A 21,168-nucleotide genomic window follows, 5' to 3' on the forward strand; every position below is an offset into this window, starting at 1 on the left:
CTTCCATCTCTAGCACTTTGCTGCTGAAATAGATACCAGCCTTTGCCGTGACCAGCCGAGTTTTCCTTGCCTAGACAGCTGTGACCTAAGCCCTGAGATTTACTGCTGGGCTGTGCAGGTCTTTCTGCAGAAGTAACCCTGGGAGGATGCACAGGGTGGCCCACAGCCCACAGAGAGCTCTACCTGCTGAGAGCTCCTATTGTGTCTCCGTGCCTGCAGTGCAGCTCAGGTGTCAAAGGAGCGCTGTATTACCCGTGGGGATGTGAAAGGGAAGTCCAGTAAGGCCTTCCACTCACCTCCTAATGCCATAGGATGGAAAACGACGCCTTTGGGGCTTCCTGATTTCATTTTGTTTGCTCAAAAATATAATTAGTATCTTGACTGAACTATTGTCCCGACTATAGGAATAAATTGTGAAATAAATACAACTTGTGGTTATTATGTTGTTGTTCTGTCTATGTTCCTTGTTTACCAATTATATCTTACCTCTAGGGTAATCAACTTTAAATATCCACCAATAATTTGAACATCAAATGGTACTTATCCTGGAAGTACACCCCAGTAATCTATGCACATACATTAGGAGGGTGCCAAAGTGTTTGCTTAGATTTTAATGTGATGTTCTGTATAATTTTCCCATAGATTAGCTTTCAGCAGGAAGTTTGCATGTATTTTTTCCCCCTAAAAGCTGCATTCAGTAATAACGGGTGGTATTTATAGCAGTTGTGGTGAATTAGAAAACTGATTGGGTGAACGACTTGATTGCTGCTCATTTAGCAGTTACACTCCTGCCAAACCTCTGTGCATGGAAGTTTGGGTGATGAAACACGGCTGCCATGGCGGGAGCATCCGAGGACAGCAGGAGTTGCCCAGGCAGAGCAGAAGTCAAAGCAGTGTTTGCAGCATGTGCAGCTTTAGCCAGCAGGAAACGTTAGTTGTTTGTCCAAATGAAATCCTGGTGTGCTGGTTTTCAGCGTGTAAAAAATGTCTGGTTTGCTACTGCACCAAGAGCAGGCATTTCAGGGACAGAGATGCAGCCCCATGAGTACCTTCCTAATCACAGAACTTGGAATCTTTTAAGGTGCTGGTGTGGCTACAGATGCTCCTCTTCTGCTCTCCTCACACCGGCAGCAAGTTGAGTTATATCTGTTGTGCCAAGGTGTGGCACAGGTTTTGTGTGAGGGAGTGTTTCTCGGTATGAATTTTTGACATGCTATTTGATACCTGCTTGCTTTATGTAGCATATGTGTTGGATAGAGGGTGCCTTGAATGAAACAAGCAGCCAGATCTCCCATCTTTCTTCCAAGATTAGGTACTTTGGCCCATTTCAGAGACTGGTTTTGAAGGTTTTCTTCGCAAGGTTTTCTTCACATTACCATGACATCTGACATTGTTTTGGACTCTTCCTGTCCTACAAGTGTTACATGATGTGCATGGGATATTGTTGAGCACCATAAAATTGGCAATGCAAAAAATTTCCCAAGAAAACAAAAGTTTGCGTGTCTTGGAAGGAGTATGGTGCTTACAAGGTGTCACACAGTAGTATTTCTATTATTTAAAACTGATCAGAACTGCATTAATTCTGACATGCCTCACACAGTTCAGTGGAGTTGCTCTTACACACTGGAATATGTTATGTGTTCTTGTATATTATCTGCTGAAGAAGATCCCTTTTTGAATATTAAGGAGTGTTGTTTCATAGGAAGAAATCCTTCCCTGTGAGTGTGGGGAGGCCCTGGACCAGGTTGCCCAGGGAAGCTGTGGCTGCCCCTGGATCCCTGGAAGTGTCCAAGGCCAGGTTGGTCAGGAATTGGAGCAACCTGGGCTAGTGGAAGGTGTCTGGCACAGTTGCACTGTTATGATTTCTCATGCTCTAACTGTGGCAATGGAATCTGGGTGTAGGGTCACCCTGAGGGTGAGGTGCAATTAATCTCAGTTCCTTACGTAGGTTATTAGTAATGCTGTCTGCCACAGCTGTGCTGCTACTGGTGCTGCCCACCACATGTGCAGAGTGTGCTGGTGCCACAGGGCTCATCACAGGTGCTCATCACCTGGAAAGTGTGGGAGGTGGCCAGGTGAAGATAGATGTGGTTTATATATTTCCCATGAGAAGGGAGTGAGTGCTTGTGTGGCTGTGTGAGCTAATCCCAGTGCCAGGGTGCCTGTGTCTGTCCCCAGGAGAAGTCTGATGTGAAGAGACAACCTGATGCCGCGTGCCATTCTTCACTTCACTGGCACAAGTTGCTACTTTTTCATGTTTTGCCACACTGGCACTGGGTCAGAGGATTTTTGGATTTGAGGTAGTTTGTTGGGCATGGGGGAAGTGTTATTATTTAACAAAACTTTCATGCAAAAGAGTATTTATTAATCTGCAGAAATACGGGACTGTGAGGAAGAAGAGGATGAGAAGTGTGGCTTGTTCAGCCTGGAGAAAAGGAGGCTCAGGAGGGACCTTCTCACTCTCTGCAACTCCCTGATGACAGGAGGGTGGAGCTGGGGTGGGGTGGGGTGAGGCTCTGCTCCCGGGGAACAAGAGACAGGAGGAGAGGGAACGGCCTCCAGCTGTGCCAGGGGAGGCTCAAGTTGGCTATTGAGTTGTCCTCCTTCCCCTCATCTGTCTCAGCAGCAACAGCAGTTGATCCTGTTATTTCCCTTGGCTCTGATGTTGATCAGGAGCACTGCAAAACATGGAGGTTTTTGGTTGCCAGCAGTGCCTGTAGCTCAACGTTGCAAGGAGCTGGATGCTCGGTGGGTAATGATTTATTGGGAAAGGCTGTCTGAAGCCGGTGTGCAGTTTTAGGATCTGGTTCTTGATAGAGTAATGAGCAATTTGTAATTCCTGCATATTTTTAATGTCCAAAGAAAAGGCTGCATTTAAAAATGATCCTGTTATTTCTTCGCTTTTTAATGAAAAGCGAAGAAAGGTGTAAAAGTTTCTTTTGGCAGTTATTTTTAGGATACTGTTCAATTGGCGTGATTCTGTTGTAATGGAAAACCAGTTAATAGCAAGTGTGTAGTTTTGGAAAAAAATGTAGAATGAAAGATGTGACAATTCACTTTTTGCACATTTGCCAAATAGCACTGATATCATATAAAGTAACAGATAAAGTGGATACAAGAGGAAAGTTATACTCTTGTCCAGAAGGCTGCAGAAATAGCAGCTGCCAGCTCATATTATTAAGCCCTGGGTTAGAGAAAAGGCCACACAATAAAAATTGCAGGAAGGACACCAAATGTTAAGTTACACTGAGAAAAGAGTGTGCTAATGGGTATTATTTGGGAATTGAATGGTCGTGGTTGCAGTTGGAGGAGTGAAGGGTTATAATAGTGGCACAGACTGTCAGTTGGGGGAGAAAAATAAACAAAATTAGCATTTAAAATACTTTCATAGCTATCACCAGAACAATGTGGCTCAATGGTTAATGGATTTTTAAATATGATGAAGCTATAGCAGATGATTTATGTCAATTCCTGTATCTAACTGTTTGCAGGAACCACAATAAAACTGAAAAAACAGGGCTGCATTGTACTTACTGTTGCGTATATTTATGATACTTATCTCACAGCGTTCTTACATAGTTTGGTTTCTGGCAAAAAAAAAAAATCTTAATTTTTCTTAAATTCATAAATTTGTGCAGGACAGCTGAGGGATGTAGCGCTGCCTGTGTTAATCTGACTTAGTGCTTCTGTTTACTATTGGTTAACGAGGAGATAATGTGATTAAAATATCCTTTCTCAGCAAGTGGAGCCATGGATAAGCTCTGTTGCCCCGTGCTGGCACTATAACAGGGGGCTGCTCAGCGGGGTCTCCTATCCCGAGTGAAGCTGTGGATGTCCCAGGGGGGCCTGTGGCCGCGTGTGCACGTGCGTGTCCGTGGGCCCAGCTGTGACATTTAGTGCATTAAACACCCAGGAACGTCATCCTGCTGAGCTCAGGGCGCCTGGCTCTGGGTACAAAAGCAGTAATTTTATGTACCGATAAATTGTGACGCAGAGCAGGATTTTTGGTGCTGTGGGTGCTTTGGGAAGTGGCTGGTTTCTCCAATTAGTGGAGCCAGGCCTTTGTTGTGTTCTTACAGATCTCTGTCTGTCCAGTATCCAAACATTTTAATTTTATCTGGATGTGACACATTAAACAGGCTGTTTTACTGCATTTGAAGGTTCTGCCTGATGTTTTCCCTGTAACCCATCCCGTAAATAATCTCCAAATGCATCATCTTGCTGCTTGAGGGAGACACTTGGAGAGAGGGGGTTAACTGGCAATGTCGTGTGCAATAATTGCTGAGTGACAGGACCACTTAAAGGAAGAGTTTTTGAGGGCAAACATGGGAAATTTCCTGGGCTTACTGCACATGACAGAGATATTCCTCTGCAAACTCTGTGCCTATAAAACAGTAAATGAACTCCTGTAATCCGGATTTTCCAAGATGAAGTCTAGTGCTGCAATTTCAGAATTCTGTGGAGACTTTTTCTCTGTAAATATATTTTGGAAGGGAGAGTATAGTGAAAAGTAACTACATACATATATATATATATGTATGTATGCAGTGTAGGTAAGTTCTGAAAGCTACTCAGTATTGTTTATGTAAAGCACGAAACTAAAACTGTGCTTGCTTTATACTGTTGAATATTTTGGCTCTTGCCAACTCCATCATTTAAGCAGAAAAGCCTAATTTTACATGTGTGAGCTCCCCTCAGATCCTGTTACATCTGAGGTGCTGCACATGCTGAGATATTTGGCTGTGTTTGGGCCAACAAGTTTGGAGACTCAGGTCAATAGTACAGAATTCTCTGTTAGGGTGAGGAGGCCCTGGCCCAGGTTGCCCAGAGAAGCTGTGGCTGCCCCTGGATCCCTGGAAGTGTCCAAGGCCAGGTTGGAGAAACCTGGGCTAATGGGAGGTGTCCCTGCCCATGGCAAGGGGTGGGACTGGATGGTCTTTAAGGTCCCTCCCAACCCAAACAATTCAGTGACTCTGTGATATGGATTGGTCAACTTGTGATATGTTTGCTGAGCTGTTGTAAGGAGTTTAAACTAAGTACATTCTTAATATACATTTTCTAATCTGCTCCAAAGTGATTATGGTTTAATTTTCAGCTGCATTTCTATACTTGTTTTGAAAGAAACCCAATACCTGTACTTTTTAAGAGGCAGAGTCCGAGCTTTTACCAGAAGGGGACTGCATAAATTACATAAATAATTTTTGTGCCTTAAGCCCACATTGAGGGGACCTGCTACTGAATTTTAGAGGAGCAGTATCTCCATATAGGGCTTTCATGCCATCAAAACCTGAATGATGGCTAAAATAAGTGAATTTCCTTTCTATTATGCTGATCTGAAAAGATGTGTGTGTTAGGTCGATGAGTGGAACTAGAATTACCTGAGTGTCTTTCTGCTCACCAGTTCCTATACTGGGAGCAAATCTACATGCTTACTGTATAAAACAAAACAACAATAAAACAAACACCAAAAAAACCCCCTCTAAAATCCCCACACATGAGCAACAGTGCTGGAGTGGGCATAAGCAATATCTTTTGTCTGCCAGAATTCATCAGACTGCTTTTCCTGGCATGCCAGATGCCCATGATGGGGACAGTGTGTGAATGTCACTTTGAAGCATATAATCAAAATAAAACTTACTATTCTTTAAGCTTGGAACTGCCAAATAAATTTTTGTATTTGTTTCTCGAGAAGTCTGCCAAAAAAAAACCCCCAACGGCAGCTGTGTCCAGTAGCACTCAGCAGTAATCTATGGAAAGAGATTTATTTACTTCACATTTGCTTCAGAGTAAATTTAATGTGAGTTTTTACAAAATTGTGCCAATTTTTATGTAGGTTACTGCCCCTTTGGAAAGTATTTTTTCAGATGGGGTAGCTTCCCTTGTTACGCTGCCGGCAAAATGTCAATTTTGGGAAAAGGAAGGAGGCATTGGGTGGATTTTTAAGTAGAAGTGTTTTAAGATGGAGTCAGAAGTTCCCACGCTTTCTGATGGAGTTTAATCCTGATAGATGCAGGTGCAAGGACTTGAGGATGAAGGCTGAATGAGGAAATGTGTTTGTTTCATTACTGTTCTCCAAAAATGTTTGATTTCCTGCTCTCCACAAAGTCTTAAAAACACCACTGGTGGCCCCTCCAGACCTTGTTTGGCCTCAGCTTTGTTCTATTTCCAGAGGTGAGGAGTTTTGATTGCAGCCTGCTTTGTACCACCTTGCTGGAAAGTTATCCTAGAAGCTCTCCCAAGGAATGCAGAGGTTGAACTGAAGACTGACCACCCTGTGTTCCTGTTTCTAGATCCCTACTTTCTGTTAGCTCTCTCCCTGATAATCATGTTTCTTGTCCTGGGGTGGTCGGAGTCACCTGGTGCATGTCTGCTGAGGTCCTCTGATGAGAACTGAGATGAGGCACCGTGGCCTCCTCCCCTTCTGTTGCTGCCTCATTCAGTGGTTGGTGCTTAGTGCCCACAGGCATGTTGGGCACACAAGCCTCTGGGCTGTTTGGGGGGTAAAGGTGATAACCCTTGGAACAAGTGAGAACAGGTGAGCTGGAGGCTGCTTTGGGGACTCAGTGGTGCAGTTACAGGTGACGAGGCTTCTCTCCCAGCTTTTGAAAACGATTCTGAATCACTGAGCAGCAGTTGTTTCCTTGTGCTCTGCTGCGTTTTTGGCCCTTTCTCCAGCAGAGCTGCAGCTGTTGAGCATTTGTGGTCCTGCCATGTCCTGGCACTGCACCCACACTGTGCTGCTGGGGAAGGGCTGCCAGCACTCACCTGGGAGCTCATCCAGCCTCCACAGGAGAGAACTGCCTATTCACACTGTGTTAAAGAGGATTTGGGGAGGAGACGGTCAGCTTGAGGAGATTTTTGCATTCTCCTCTTCTAAAAGTTCAACCTGCAGCAAATCAACTTTGATTATGGCTTAAACTGTAAAGCCACTTGCCCAGAGTTTGGGTTTCCCTCTGAAGAACCAGATGACCACAGGATAACTTCTGGAGCTGAATGGAAATGCTGCATTCCTCTGATCCCTCATGTTCAGGTGGCTGGTTTTGGAAAAGGTTATTTAACCCTGCTGCTGCTATGTCATTCAAAATTTCCTGCTGTGTTTGTTCATTTTGCTTTTGTTGGAATACTACAGTCCAGTAGTCAGGTTTGGCCTGCAGATGAATTTACAGGATGTAAATGTTCAAGGAGCCTGCACTGAAGGGTAACTCTTAGTTGAAAATAAATACTTTATGCATTTAAAACTGCATAATAATTGAACAAACAAAAAAAAAGGGGTCTGTACCTAGACTGAAACATTACCTTAAGGAACACTCATGGGGAATTTACTTCCTGGGACAGAATATCTGGTGTATTTAAACTTGGACACTAACTTTCAGTGAAAGCTCTGGAACATTTTCACATGAGAATAGCTGCGCTTGTGTTGCAAGATCACCATTTTATTGCAGAATCCTGCTTTATTTCTAATATAAAATTAGCATGAGTGTGCCTCGCAGGACTGTACCAAATTAGATACCGTATTTAACAGTTACCTATTTTTTTCAAATACTTTATAATCTTGAATTTGTATGATGTAGCATAGAACTCAAATTACCTTGGTAAGATAAAAGTTGCATCTGTTACCTGGGTTGTAATGAAGGTGCTTCTTGAACCTTTTGCCAGCATAAGGCACTGACTCATTTCTGTCATGGAATCACAGAACAGTTTGGGTTGGAAGGGACCTTAGAGTTTATCCCATTCCATCCTCTTGACATGGGCAGGGACACCTCCCACTAGCCCAGGTTGCTCCAAGCCCCGACCAACCTGGCCTTGGACACTTCCAGGGATCCAGGGGCAGCCACAGCTTCTGTGGACAACCTGTGCCAGGGCCTCCCCACCCTCACAGGGAAGAATTCCTTCCCATTATCCCATCTAACCCTGCCCTCTGGCAGTGGGAAGCCATTCCCCCTTGTCCTGGCACTCCAGGCCCTTGGAAAGGGTCTCTCTTCATCTTTCTTGTTGGCCCCTTCAGGCCCTGGAAGGCCACAATTGGGTCACCCCAAAGCTTCTCCTCTCCAGGTTCAACAATCCCAACTCTCCCAGCCTTTCCTCCCAGCAGAGCTGCTCCAGCCCTCGGATCCTCTTGGGGCCTCCTCTGGACTGGCTCCAGCAGCTCCATGTCCTTGCTGTGCTGTTCCCAGGGCTGGAGCAGCTCTGCAGGGGGGTCTCCCCTGAGGGGCAGAGGGGCAGAATCCCCCCCTGCCCTGCTGCCCACGCTGGGGGATCAGCCCAGGGCACGGGGGGTTTCTGGGCTGGGGCAGGTCCAGCCTCTGCCCCACCAGCACCCCCAGGGCCTTCTGCCAGGGCTGCTCCATCTGGTCATCCCCAGCCTGGATTGATCCCAGGGGTTCTCCTGACCCAGGCACAGCACCAGCACTTGGTCTTTCATCAGAATGTCCCCTCTGGCATTTCCCCATCATCTCATTTCCTATTAGCTCAGCCAAACCTGTGTTGGACCTGTGCCACCTTCCATGGAGTCTAATGTTTGCTAACCCGAGGGTGATTGATGTCACTGTCACTCTCTGTCTCTAATGGTCACAGTATGCTATTTCCAGTTGTATCTTTTTGATAGATAGCACAGCCTACTTAAAGAGGCGAAAATTAAATGATTGAATTCCAGCAGTTGTATTTTTGTCTGAAAAACCCATACTGTGCCAGGTTCTGACATCCTTTAGTACTTTATAAGTCAATAGGACAGCTGTGGAATGAAATGATTTTTAATGAGAAGTGATGACAGAACCTGGCAAGGAAATAATGGTGAGTTAATCAGTAAAGTTCTGCATGTTTGTAGCAGTCTATTCTGTGGTGTCTCAGTCAAATGATTTGAAATAGTGTTCAGAACAGGGCAGTGATAGCTCTGCATGTAGACACTTCCTTAATCATAAGAAATAAGACCCTGAACAGCTCTTTGTTTTGCCTGTTCATGGTTGATCACGTGGCCTTATGTCTTACAGAGACATTAGTCATTTGGCAGTGGGGGGCCCACTCTTGCAGGCAGTGCCGTGACCATTCCCCAGAGCTGGGACTCCATTGGATGTGGCTCTTAGTGAGATGTTTTAGGGGTGATTATGGTGGTGCTGGGTTGATGGTTGGACTGGATGATCTTGAAGGTCTCTTAATGATTCTGTGATTGCCCAGAGTGGGACTTGCTGCCGGGGACTCCCACTCACCCTTAATTTGTGAGTGCATAACCAAGGTAATGGCAGTGAAGCTGCTGACTCTGTGCTCTGGACAGATAGCTGGAAGAAGGCAAGCCAGGAAAGATGGAAAATGCAAAATACGCATCCTCTTCCCCCCCCGTAACTTTGTCAAATAAACAACTGATTTAAAAGAAGAAATGTCAGACTCTTATTTTGATACAAGACCCATCATTAATATAAAATTATTTATTTTTTTCCAAATTTGCGTGGAAACTGGAAGAGAATAGGGACAGATGAGACACACAGATAGCAAACTATCAAATTCATGTGTACAATTATGGCATCATGCAGGAGGAAAAACTGCAGCTGTAAGCAAGATCTGGTCAGACTTCCTTGCTGAAAACAAGGAAAGGGTGAAAAAAAGAATTCTGACTTCCTGCTGAATCTTCTTGCACTTGAGTTACCAAAGTGAATTTTCCATCAGCTTTCTCTAGGTAAAGTGGTATAACAACTGGCACACTTCTTTCCCATGGCCACCATTGGAGGGCAAAATAAAACTGGTCAGTTGAGAAAACCTGGCATGGCCAGATAATTAATACATTAATTATATAGCTCAGTTAAGTGCATATTAGCTGAAGGGGAAAGGTAGAGCTCTTGTAGTCTTAAAGATTTCTTGGATGTCTCACTAGAACAAGATGAAGCTGAACCTGGAGGACGTCAGGGTGAGTGTTCTGCATTGAGGGGTTTTTGTAATAAGCAAGTTTTCCTGAATTAATTTGAGTATCACACTCAAAAAAGTAATTCCCATATTGCTGTTTATTTCTCTATTCTCTGTTTTCTCTACATTCTTTTTTCTGTATTCAATCATCTCTTGGGAATCAGGACTGAGAAGAAGGTATTTGTATTTCCAGTTTCTTCTTTATTCTCAATATTCAGGCGGATTTCTGCCAAATCATTTGGTAGTCTTCTGGATGGTGGAATACTATCAGGGTGTCAAGTCTATATGTTCTTTAATATCCATTATGCTCCTGTCCTTTGGAAGATTATTTGTGTCTGCTGATCTCCTGGACGTGTGTTACGTGCTTCTCCCCACCACCACTTATATTGCATAAGGAAGAAAATCTGCTTTTCAGCAACTCTTGTGTTGACTTTGCTTTCCAGGATCACTATTTGCATTGCCATCTTTACACAAATATGTTTAGTTTAACTGCTGATAGGACTTGGTGGATAGGCTTCAACACCTGTTCTGATTTTGGAGCTGGGGAGTGCTGATGGGCTCTAAGGTGCGTTTATCAATATTCAGCTTATTCCTAAGTGTGCTCACTTTTCTTGCTGGTGCTTTGCTGCTGTAAATCATAACCTATTTTGCCTCTGTCACTTGCCCAGAAAGGAAAAATTTACTTATATTTTATGTATGGGGCTTGAATTTTAATCTTAATTTAATTTTAATTGCCACAAACCAATTTATTTTTCTTGTCACTTGCCCAACACTTGAAGACAAGCTTCATATAAGATAAATGCAAAGTTCTGTTGCAGATAAAAACTCTCTGCATATATTTTCAAACTTTGTGTTAGGTCCTGAGCTTGCATTTATGGATCCTGTGTTCATAGCTGCTTTTAGAAAATCCTGCATGTGTTTTAAGAGTTTTATGCTTATACCTGTGGCATGTTTGATTTCCAGAATCTCCTCTGGTGCATGGACAGTGATCCTGCCAAGCCTGGGTGATGGGTGTGAGGTCACAAACATCATCTCCTCATTTCACAGTCCGTGTTGGGAGATGGAGGTTTGAGTTAGTTACGGTTGGGTTTTGGTTTTTTTCTTTTCTATTTGGTGCAGAACTGTAAGGTGACTATTCTTTTCCTCCCCTGGTGTCATCTTCTGGTTTGTTGTCCTTGTTGCTCTTCCTCTGTACAAATGCGTAAATATTCTCTTCTACCCACATGGTTGTCACCTGAGGTTGCACTCCAGGAGCAGATGAAATTATTAGTATGTGAGTTAGAGAGTTCAGATCTTTTTGAAGTGAAGGTGAAATCACAGTCTTGGTTTTTAGAGCTAACATTTCGTTAACTTCCTATGATTTTGGCTAATTGATGCTGTATTTATGGGATGCAGGTCCCAGAGCTAGACTGGAGCCAGGGGAGGGGAGAAATGAACCACAGAATCCCAGAATGGTTTGGGTTGGAGGGGAACTTAAAGATTGTCTTGTTCCACCCCCTTCCATGGGCAGGGACACCTTCCACTAGACCAGGACCTTGGACACTTCCAGGGATGGGGCAGCCACGGCTTCTCTGGGCAACCTGTGCCAGGGCCTCCCCACCCTCACAGGGAAGGATTTCTTCCCAATATCCCATCTATCCCTGACCTCTGGCAGTGGGAAGCCATTCCCTCTTGTCCTGTCTCTCCATCCTTTGTCCCAAGTCCCTCTCTTGGAGCCCTTTTAGGCACTGGAAGGGGCTCTAAGGTCTCCCTGGAGCCTTCTCTTCTCCAGGTGAACACCCCCAGCTCTCCCACCTCTGAATGTCTCTGAAGGCATCCAGAGCAGAGGGGTCCCAGCCCTCAGAGCATCTCCGTGGCCTCCTTTGGACTCGCTCCAACAGCTCCACGTGTTTCTGATGCTGGGGACCCCAGAACTGGAGGCAGTAAAGCACACTGTACTCCCTTATGTACTGAAAATACTAAGGCCAATCCAAAGTGTAGCTACAGGTATGGGTGGGAAAAACATCTAAATGATGTGTGTTCTGAGCCTCTGTTTATATGGCCATATATTGTTTCATTTTTTATTATAAAGAAAACTCTTTATAGTTCCCTGTTTCAAAAGACTGCTTTGTCTCTGCAGACCTCGTCTGTGCAAGAGAGGACAAACAGCTGTAAAAACTGTCAGAAAAATGAAGCTCTTGTCTTGAACTCCTTAATGTAACCAATATTCTAGGTAGTGGCATGGATTTCTGCCAGCGAGGACAGTGGGTTTGTTTAAAAGGGATCTAGTATGCTCTGGAGCCTGTACTTTCTTGCTCTTAAGAACTCCTGGCAGAAGTTTTTCAGTAAATTCAACCAAAAATGTAGGTTCAAATGTTCTGCATTGCAATCATCATACTGAAAGCTCAAATTTCAACTGTTTGAGGTGGAGGTGAAATGAAGCAGCAACGTACAGAGCTAACAAATTAGATATCACAAAGCAAACAAACTCAAACCATGACAAGGGGAGATGAAAATCAATGTATTAGCACCAGATTGGAACAAGTACTTTATCTTCTTTAAGTATAATCCCTAAATTTGTGTCTGCTCATAATTTGATAATTAGCAGGGTAAATTAAATGGAATACATGAATTTATTTTTTGTTATCTTTAAACTGGTGGTTTTGTTCTTTTTCTCTACAAACCGTATTAAATTCTAGTAAGCTCATGTATGGGAATCTCATTGTAAGGAGGGGATAATTTTAAAATAGCCTAATGTTAATAAAAACATAGAAATATGTTAGTGGGCAAGGCACAACTGGAGAATTGGAAACCTTTCTTTCTTCTGCTGTGCAATATATATGTTTTCCTTGAGAAATCCCTACATTGTAAAATTTGTGATCAGTGCAGAAAGAAAGAGTTTGGAGTGGCTTTTGATGTGAATTTACTTTTTCAAGTGAAAAGTTCAAGTGTCTTTTTATTATGTTGGAAAAAACCCCCATTTAGTACATGTCAGTGTAATTGTATTATTCCTGACACCAGTTTAACACTCCAATGAAAAAGAAAAGATCTGTTTCTAATTTGCCTGCCCCAGTAACACTTGGGTGACTGAAGTATTTTGTCTTGGCTTTCCCAGACTTATTTCACTAGTTTCTCCTCTGCCCAGCAAATCTGGTATTGAAAAGCACTGATATTTCGGTTTTTTGAATAACAGAGTGGACAAAGTCTTTTTGGACTGTGTGAACTGGTCTGGAAGTTCATCTGTCTCTCTCATCCGAAACGTTTCCTTCCAACTGGCAATTTTCTCAGTGTTCCCTGTATTTCCTTCTTCTCCTGCCTGTTTGCTTGGAGCAGTTGTGTGAGTCCAGCACTGAACCAAACCAGGTGTGTCTGGAGTCCTTGGTGTGTTTTAAGGAAACCCCTCAATTTTTGGTACCTCTGGGGGTGGGGGAAGCCTTCCAAGGAGTTCTGTTTTGAGACAGGGAGATTTTGTGTGGATGTGTTGTGTTAACCACTGTGCTGGAAACCAAACTTGGTCAGTGCTTATGTTGTAAAGACAATTTGTTCCTGGGATCAGGAAGAGCTCCTTACCTTTGTGGAAAAGGAGAACAAAGTTGTTGATGTAAGTCCACTATTTAAGTGGTGCATGTTAAGTTGAATTAGGGATGAGAATAAAATGACAATTTCCCTTAGTTGGAGGTGTCCAAACTGGAGAAGAGAAGGCTCCAGGGAGACCACAGAGCACCTTCCAGTGCCTAAAGGAGCTCCAGGAGAGCTGGGGAGAGGGACTTGGGACAAGAGCCTGGAGGGACAGGACAAGGGGCACAGCCTTAGGATGAAGGAGGGCAGGTTAGATTGGATGTTAGGAAGAAATTCTTCCCTGTGAGGGTGGGGAGCCCCTGGCCCAGGTTGCCCAGAGAAGCTGTGGCTGCCCCTGGATCCCTGGAAGTGTCCAAGGCCAGGTTGGAGCAACCTGGGCTAGTGGGAGGTGTCCCTCCCATGGCAGGGGGAGGGACAAGATGGGCTTTGAGGTGTCTTCCAGCCCAGCCCATTCTGGAATTAGTGCCATGGGTAATACCAATCTGTTTGCATAAATCTTAACACTCAACCCAATAGCTGCAACTGCTTTGAGTCACCAAGTGTTTTACAAATTAAAATTCAGTTTCTCTAAGATGTCCTTAAGAAGCAACTTTTGTATTGAAAGATTAAACATAAAACGGTAAGCAAAGAAACGCCAAGCCAAAAATAACTCAAAATGAAAAAACCCAGACCCTTAGTTTTACTTTATATTTAATATTCGCTCTGACATTTTAGATGACTCTAAAAGGAATTCATGCTGCATCTACAATTCTCCAGCATTTAAAAACCCCCAAAGATTAATGTGGAAACTATGAAAATGGCCTTCAGAAAGATTTACTTTGTAGGGCTACATTTGCATATAATGAAATTGATATTATGTCCTGTATTCTGAGCAGAAAGGAGTTCCTTAGTAAACACTCAGGAATAAAGAGTTTAAAGCTCCTGTTCTGATCCAAATCAAATTACACAACATCTGTGTTCTCATCAGAAGATAATAATAGCAGGCAACCAGACTGCACGTGGGTGCTAGCAAGGGCCCTAGAAATGAAATAAACTTGTTGAGGCTGGGGAAAGAGCTGGTTAATTAAGGTTTGAGTGGTTTTGTGGGGGTTTTTTGAGAGATGAGCTCCTCAAGGTTATGGTAATTATCAAAATGCAGTATTTTCAATCTTTATTTTGAGATGTCATTATTAAAAAAACCACAGTGCACCATGAGAATGTTATTGATTGTTGCCTTCCATCTCTTTCAGAGAAAAAGAGAGAACAAAATAATCTGTTTGAACAGCAACAAGCTCAGTGAGTTCTTACAACTATTTAAAATGACCTGAAAACTTGAACAGATTCTAACTGATAGTAGCAACTTCAAATCCTCTCTAGAGCTTGTGTTCTCAGCACAGTTACAGAATTAAGAAAGAAAAAAAGCTTGTACCTACCTCTGTTACATATCCTATGTCTTCAGTACATTTATATTGCCATGCACATTTATATTATCAAAACTTACAAGATGAAGTAAGGGTAGAAGTTTTAATCAAGACAGGCATTTCTAGTGATGGAGCTGATCCTGTTTCCTTGTGTTTTTACTTTACTCATGAATAGCTCTGCTTGGCAAACCGAGGCTTAACTGGTTTATCCCATAAAGCCAAGTGAGTCACCTGAAAATATTCCCCTGATGTGTTCTCTTTCTCGAAACCACGTACTCCTGTACCACAGGGAGTTACCTGGTTTAAAAGTGGAAGGCTCTTTGGGAGTTCATCATGGTTTGCCTCCCTATCCAGAGGCAGGAACAAGTACACTGACAGATGTGTGTCTAAATTTGCTCTTATGGAAGAGATTTGGGAATTCCCAGGTGCCTCGTGCTGGGGCTGTGCTGGCCCTTGTGCACAGAAAGTTTTGCCTGAACTCCACCCTCAATAATCTCTCCTGGCTTGTTTGGATATGATTTTTTAATTTCTCCTCCAGTTTCCCAAGATAGCTTCAAATTTTGATCTTGTTTTTCAGAGCTATTTTTACCCTTTTCATCATCATCTTCTGCATGTTTTTGTAAGTCTGGCCTGTAATTCATCTTCTAAATCATTAGTGAAGATATTAAAGAACACAGGATGTATCTCTTCAGAACTGTACTTGAAACGTCCTTCAGGTTGAAAGAGAATGTTTTAAAAATTACTCTTGTGCCTTTTTACCTAATTGCAAAACTTAGTTCACTTTTCCTAAAGTCTCTGATTGAAGCCTCAGTGAAGTAGTTTCATACTTGTGCACTACTCTAGTTACTCTGTCAGAGATGGAAATTAGGTTGGTTTGACATGATTTGTACTTGACAAATTCATGCTGGCTGTTTTCTACCAATTTACTGTCCCCTAGGTGTCTGTAAATTGATTAATAATATGTTCTGATTTCTTTCTGGGTAGCAAAGCTGAGCCTACTGATCTCTAATTCCTTGAGTCCTCCTTCCTCTGATTCTGAAGAGAGTCCTGTAGCCCTTAGGGACATCTTGGGTCCTCTGTCAGTTTGGGGTTTGCTTCTGATAGTTCCTAAGATAATTAAAAGTAATTTTCACCTAGTTCTGATGATTTAAATGTTTCTTGTAAACCTAAAATTTTGTGGCTGGGTTTTCCCCCCCCCCCACTTTTGGGTCTTGAGATTCTAAACCATGGTTAGCTGGGCTGGACACTTGGTCATGTCTAATATTTGTGTAGAATGACATTAAAAAGGTGTGAGCATTTCAGATTGGCATATGAGATTATTTATCTTCCCCATTAAGCAGTCATTTCTTCTTCATTCCTTGGCTTGTTTCCAGCATCCCCACGATTTTCTAATGTTCATAAATTCAGGAGTTTTCAACTACTGATACTATTATAATTGAGGTAAAAATTGTTTCCCCTCCCATACTCTTAAAAATGTAATAGGAGAATGAGGAGGACAGAGTGGATCTTGGCTGATGGCAAGGAAACATGGAGTGGGAAAACTATTGTCAGCTTTCTTTGCAGCCTGCAACTTTTGGAATGTGTTCAGAGCAGTTATCAGAAGTTCACAGCTGATGTACTTCCCAGATGAGATGAATAGTGCTTTTTTTTTTGGTCCAGTCCTAGTCAAGTTTTTAATTAATGTAATTCCTTGTGGAATGTGCTTTTTGAATATTGAGCATTGAGGAAGGAAGGAAGAGATGGAAGTGTTTTAAGAGTGTGGCTTTCACACCAGGAGGATTTTCCCTGGGTAAGAGTAGCCTGAAATAAATGGAATGTAATTAGAGAGGGATCTGGGCAGTGTACTGAACTTTGGCAAACACAATCCACATAAATGTACTTGGTGAGTGGCTGCCAGGCCTGCTTCAGATAAAAACCTTTGGAGATATAGTGAATGAGAACTAATGCAAGACAACTGCCAAGCAGTTGCCAAACCCAAATGTCAGCCAAGACTATTGGGAATCTAGAAAATCTGTAAGAATTGTGTGTGTAAACTAATGAGTGGGAAAAGATGAGAAGTTAAATATGTAAAGCTGTCCTGGAAGGTAGATCTCTGTATGGTTTTGGGAAAGAAAACTATAGCAGGGGGAGGAGCAGATGCTCAATTACAGCATGGAGGCAAGAAAAAGGGATCTGGGAGTAGGCAGAGTTGAGCATAGAAATAAATGATCACAACTCTCAGATCTCTGCTATTATAGGTGTTTTCAAATAGTCTGTTGGAAAAATATTTGTCAGGAGTGTTTGGGGTTTTTTTGGAGACACCTTATTCTGCTTTTAAGGAGCAAGAAATAGCTCTGCAGTTCTCATGTTTTTACTGTGTTCCCATTTATTCCCTCTCATATTTTGGCAAACCTCTATTGATTCTTAGGTTCTATTCTCTTAGGCTATGTTTTCTTCCATTCACCAATAGGCTTTCTCTGAAGGTATAAAATCCTAAAAAGTAAAATAAATATACTCTGTCCACTGTTATGCCTCTTTATACAGAAGTAAAACAAAATGAAATATTAAATTTCTTGGTCAATGTATTCTATGGGCAAAATTGCAAGGGAAGATGGGAAAGGAATGCACAGAAATGACAGCGTGGCAATCTGGTGTCTGGATGACTTCTAATGAGAAACATAACTGCTTCTTGAGGTTAATTATTATGTGATAATTGCTGAAGCAGGAATGAAATACACTGGATTTTTCTTTTCGTGCCTCCTGATTTTGTGAACAAAAGGGTTTTACACTCCTGATAGCATGTAATCCAGAATTAATTGAAGAAAGAAAGGGCAGACAGAGTTTTGCAAGTGAAATGAACTTTAACTGTAGCTCTTAATTTCATTTGTGCTGGAACGTGTTTCAGCTGCATAAAAATGTTTATTTTTCTCAATCAGCCCAGTCTAGAGAGTAGGAGCAGTGAATTTTAATATGTGCAAATATTGATTTATTAGGAAACCTGTTAGCAAATACATACTTCAAGAGAAGACACTAATAGATACCTTAACATAAACATACCTGAAGAATGTGAGGGGGCTGAGTGACCCAAAACAGCACCAGCATCATTTATAGAATCACAGAATATCCTGAGCTGGAAGGGACCCACAGGGACCATCCAGTCCAACCCCTGGCCATGCCCAGGACACCCCAACAATCCCACCCTGTCCCTCAGAGCGTTGTCCAAACCCTCCTTGAGTTCTGGCAGCCTTGGGGCTGTGCCCACTGCCCTGGGAGCCTGGTCAGCACTGACCACCCTCTGGGGGAAGAACTTTTTCCTGAGATCTGTGCACTTATCACAGAATATTCTGAATTGGAAGGGACCCACAAGGATCATCCAGTCCAGTCCTTAAGTGATGGCCCATATGGGGATCAGGCCCACGACCTTGGCGTTACCAGCACCGTGTCTAACCAACTATGTTTATATAAAAAATTTCTCTTGATCTACTGATTATTTGGGTTTGCTTTCAAACAGCTAAATTATGCATCTGAAGTTGAAAGACTCCGATAAACTGCAGTAGGTTTACATAAAACTCTGTCTGAGGTAAAGACTGATGTGAAAATACCACTGTTCGGTCTTTCCCAGTTTTGCAAGTGTGCAGCTTTTCCCTTCTCTGGCTTCTTTCTCAGTTAAACATTCCAGACACTAAATAACCTTGTCTTGGAACAAAATATTAGCAATGAAATCTCAGTGACAGATCTATGGACAGAAACTTTGAGTGAAGCATTTGAGGCGTCACATCTTGGTATGTTGGGTTTATACAGTTGGCTTGAACTTTTTTCTCCTACTCTTTAAGGTGTCTTCTAGTGATGGCATCCAGGGTTTGCCTGCTTACAGCAGGATCTAAATTGGCTAATACATAATATAATACATTATATAATATGTAATACATTATTTAGTTTTATACAAGTTGTGGCTTACTTATTTATTTCTTTTTTCGAACCAGCTTAGCTTACATGTTTATTTTACTCCAATTGCCATGAATCTGTGAACGTGGACTCAGGCACTTCACTGCTTGTGCAACCTGTTTCACTCTTGCTGGCGACAGGAATAAGAACAGATTTATGCCTTAAAAGCAAAGTTTCACAGTCAAAATGGAGGGGAAGGGCTGCAGGTCAGAAGGGAGTCTCTGCAGGTTGTATTGACTCTTGGTTTAGAGTGCTTTTGTTCTAGGGCGCAGTTTGACTCATCTTTAAGATACCAATGTTTAATTCTTGTGTATTCTGTGAGGTGAGGGTGTTTGGGCTGTCACAGGACAAAGCTGCCCATTTTAGGTGATATTGTGGTATCTTATTGCTTCTCTGTTAATGTGTTATCTCTGTGTTATCTTTATTCATTTAGCATAAATAAAAAATTTAATGCTCAGCTCATTTTGATGGAGTTTAGGTATTTGGTAAAGGTACAAATAAGGCTCAGCTTTTTTATTTTACAGGAGTATTTATATGTATTTTTAATATGCTGATATAAACCTGAACAGCTATAGCATCTTATACTGTGGCCACCATTGCATAGTGTTTTTATTTCCTGTTGCCTTTTAGGCTGGAAGGGCCTGGCATTAGGAAAGTTTGGGATGGGTTTCTTTAGGTGTTCTTTAGAACAGCCTATGTGGATACAGGTCAGGAATGTTCCTGGTCTTGCATGGCATGTTCACATTTGCTGTTCAGAGGGGCAAATCTAGCACAGTGTTGCTTACTAGCAACCTTTTTTTGGACTGTTTCAATAAAGGCTGTAGAATGTGAAACTGCAGAAGTGTACGTGGGTTTTATTCTGATGCCAGGTCTTGAATTTTGGCAGTTCCAGAGATGAGGTGGGTGGCCTTATCCTGAAGTAAAAATTTTGCTTTGAATTCATTACTAGGAAGTTGTAGATACCCCATCCCTGGAAGTGTTCAAGGTAGGGTTGGACAGGGCTTGGGGCAACCTGGGATAGTGGAAGGTGTCCCTGCCCATGGCAGTGGGTTTGGAACGAGATGATTCACAAGGTCCCTTCCAACCCAGGCCATTCTCTGATTCTGTGCATTAAAAAAATAATTTCTTTCAGTCTTTAAAAGGAATTTGGTCAGCCCACTGTTAGGTTAGAACCTAAACTGGAAAGTTGCACAACAGATGCTGTTGGATCTCAGGGACCTATTCCTCAGGCTGGCTTTCAGAGTGACAAACTAACTCCCTTGTAACTTCAAAATAAGGACAGGATGCTTGCATTTGAGAAATGGTAGAGCACACAAGATTTTTTTATTAATTTCATAGGGTTTTTTTTTTCTGTATCATGTTATGAAGTGAAATGTTCTCACTATTGAGATGCATTCAGTGAAAGTGCTTTTTGAGTTCTTCTTCAAATAGACTATTGAAGCCAGAAAAAGATAATCTATTTGGAGGCAGGTACTGACATTTTATTTGAAAAGAAGTAATTTTTTTTCAATCTTGTGGGGCTGAAAGTCATTAATGCTGTTCTCCATTACAAAATCCAAACTATTTTTCTGAGATCTTACTTAGTGTATGACGGCCTTGTTCAAGTCATTCCTGCTGCTGGAGATGGGTTCCGGGGTTTCAGGAGTCTCTGTCAGTGAGTAAAGCTGAAAGATTTGCTGAGAAAAACAGCTGAATCTTCTTCCACCAAGTGGGTGCTGCTCTCCCATTCCATTTTACCAGTGGCAGCCCTTCACAGCCACCCAGTATTATCCTTTTTACCATCTTTGAGGTACCCTTTTACCTTCTCACCATCCTCTTTCTGGGTTATCTTAGGAATGGATTTCATGGTGCAAACCTGAACACAGATCCTGGAATACTTCAGTGGCCAGGGGGACAAGCATGTGTTGAATGTTTGTAGAAGGAGGTTTTCAGTGTTCTTAAGTTTAGTATTAGATATTGTCTAGATGAACATTTTTGCTCTGGGTTCTCCAGAGGTGTGATCTCTAACCTTAATAGTCGAGCTAATAATACCAGGTCTGTGTAGCAGAGAGGCACAGTAACCTGCTATGCCAGTTTGCTCATGTTCTCATGTTTGACATCGACTTAAAAGAGTACATGGCAAGAGAATGAATTATTTAAACAGAGATGTTATCTGCAATCTGATCCCTTTGCTTTTTACGCTGTCACAGCGATGCTGAAATGCAGAGAATGCCTTTCACCATGAAATCTTCTTCTTTTCCTACCGTGTGCTTTATTTAGCAGTTTAAAAGTTATTTTCACAGTGCAAAAGTGAGGAACCGGAAAGTAACTGAGTATGGTGAAAATAATACTTTGATTATGTGTCTGTGGAACACACATCCAGTACTTGGATTGTGCTGCTGAGGAAGTTGCTTTG

At 42.4% G+C, this 21,168-nt stretch overlaps 1 protein-coding gene and 1 long non-coding RNA gene across 19 annotated transcripts in view; one reads left to right on the plus strand and one right to left on the minus strand.

Annotated features, from left to right (window-relative positions):
* Positions 1-21,168, plus strand: part of PCDH15 (protocadherin related 15) — a 696,943-nt gene that overhangs the window by 67,858 nt on the left and 607,917 nt on the right. The gene's annotated exons all lie outside the window — the stretch shown is intronic.
* LOC116790110 lies at positions 5,792-8,544 on the minus strand. The gene is made up of 3 exons (XR_004358264.1): positions 8,480-8,544; positions 7,589-7,676; positions 5,792-7,148 (listed from the first exon to the last, which is right to left on the minus strand). It is a non-coding gene; the product is annotated as an uncharacterized LOC116790110 (long non-coding RNA).

The sequence above is a fragment of the Chiroxiphia lanceolata genome, chromosome 8, assembly GCF_009829145.1.
Source record: "Chiroxiphia lanceolata isolate bChiLan1 chromosome 8, bChiLan1.pri, whole genome shotgun sequence".
Lineage (NCBI taxonomy): Eukaryota > Metazoa > Chordata > Aves > Passeriformes > Pipridae > Chiroxiphia > Chiroxiphia lanceolata.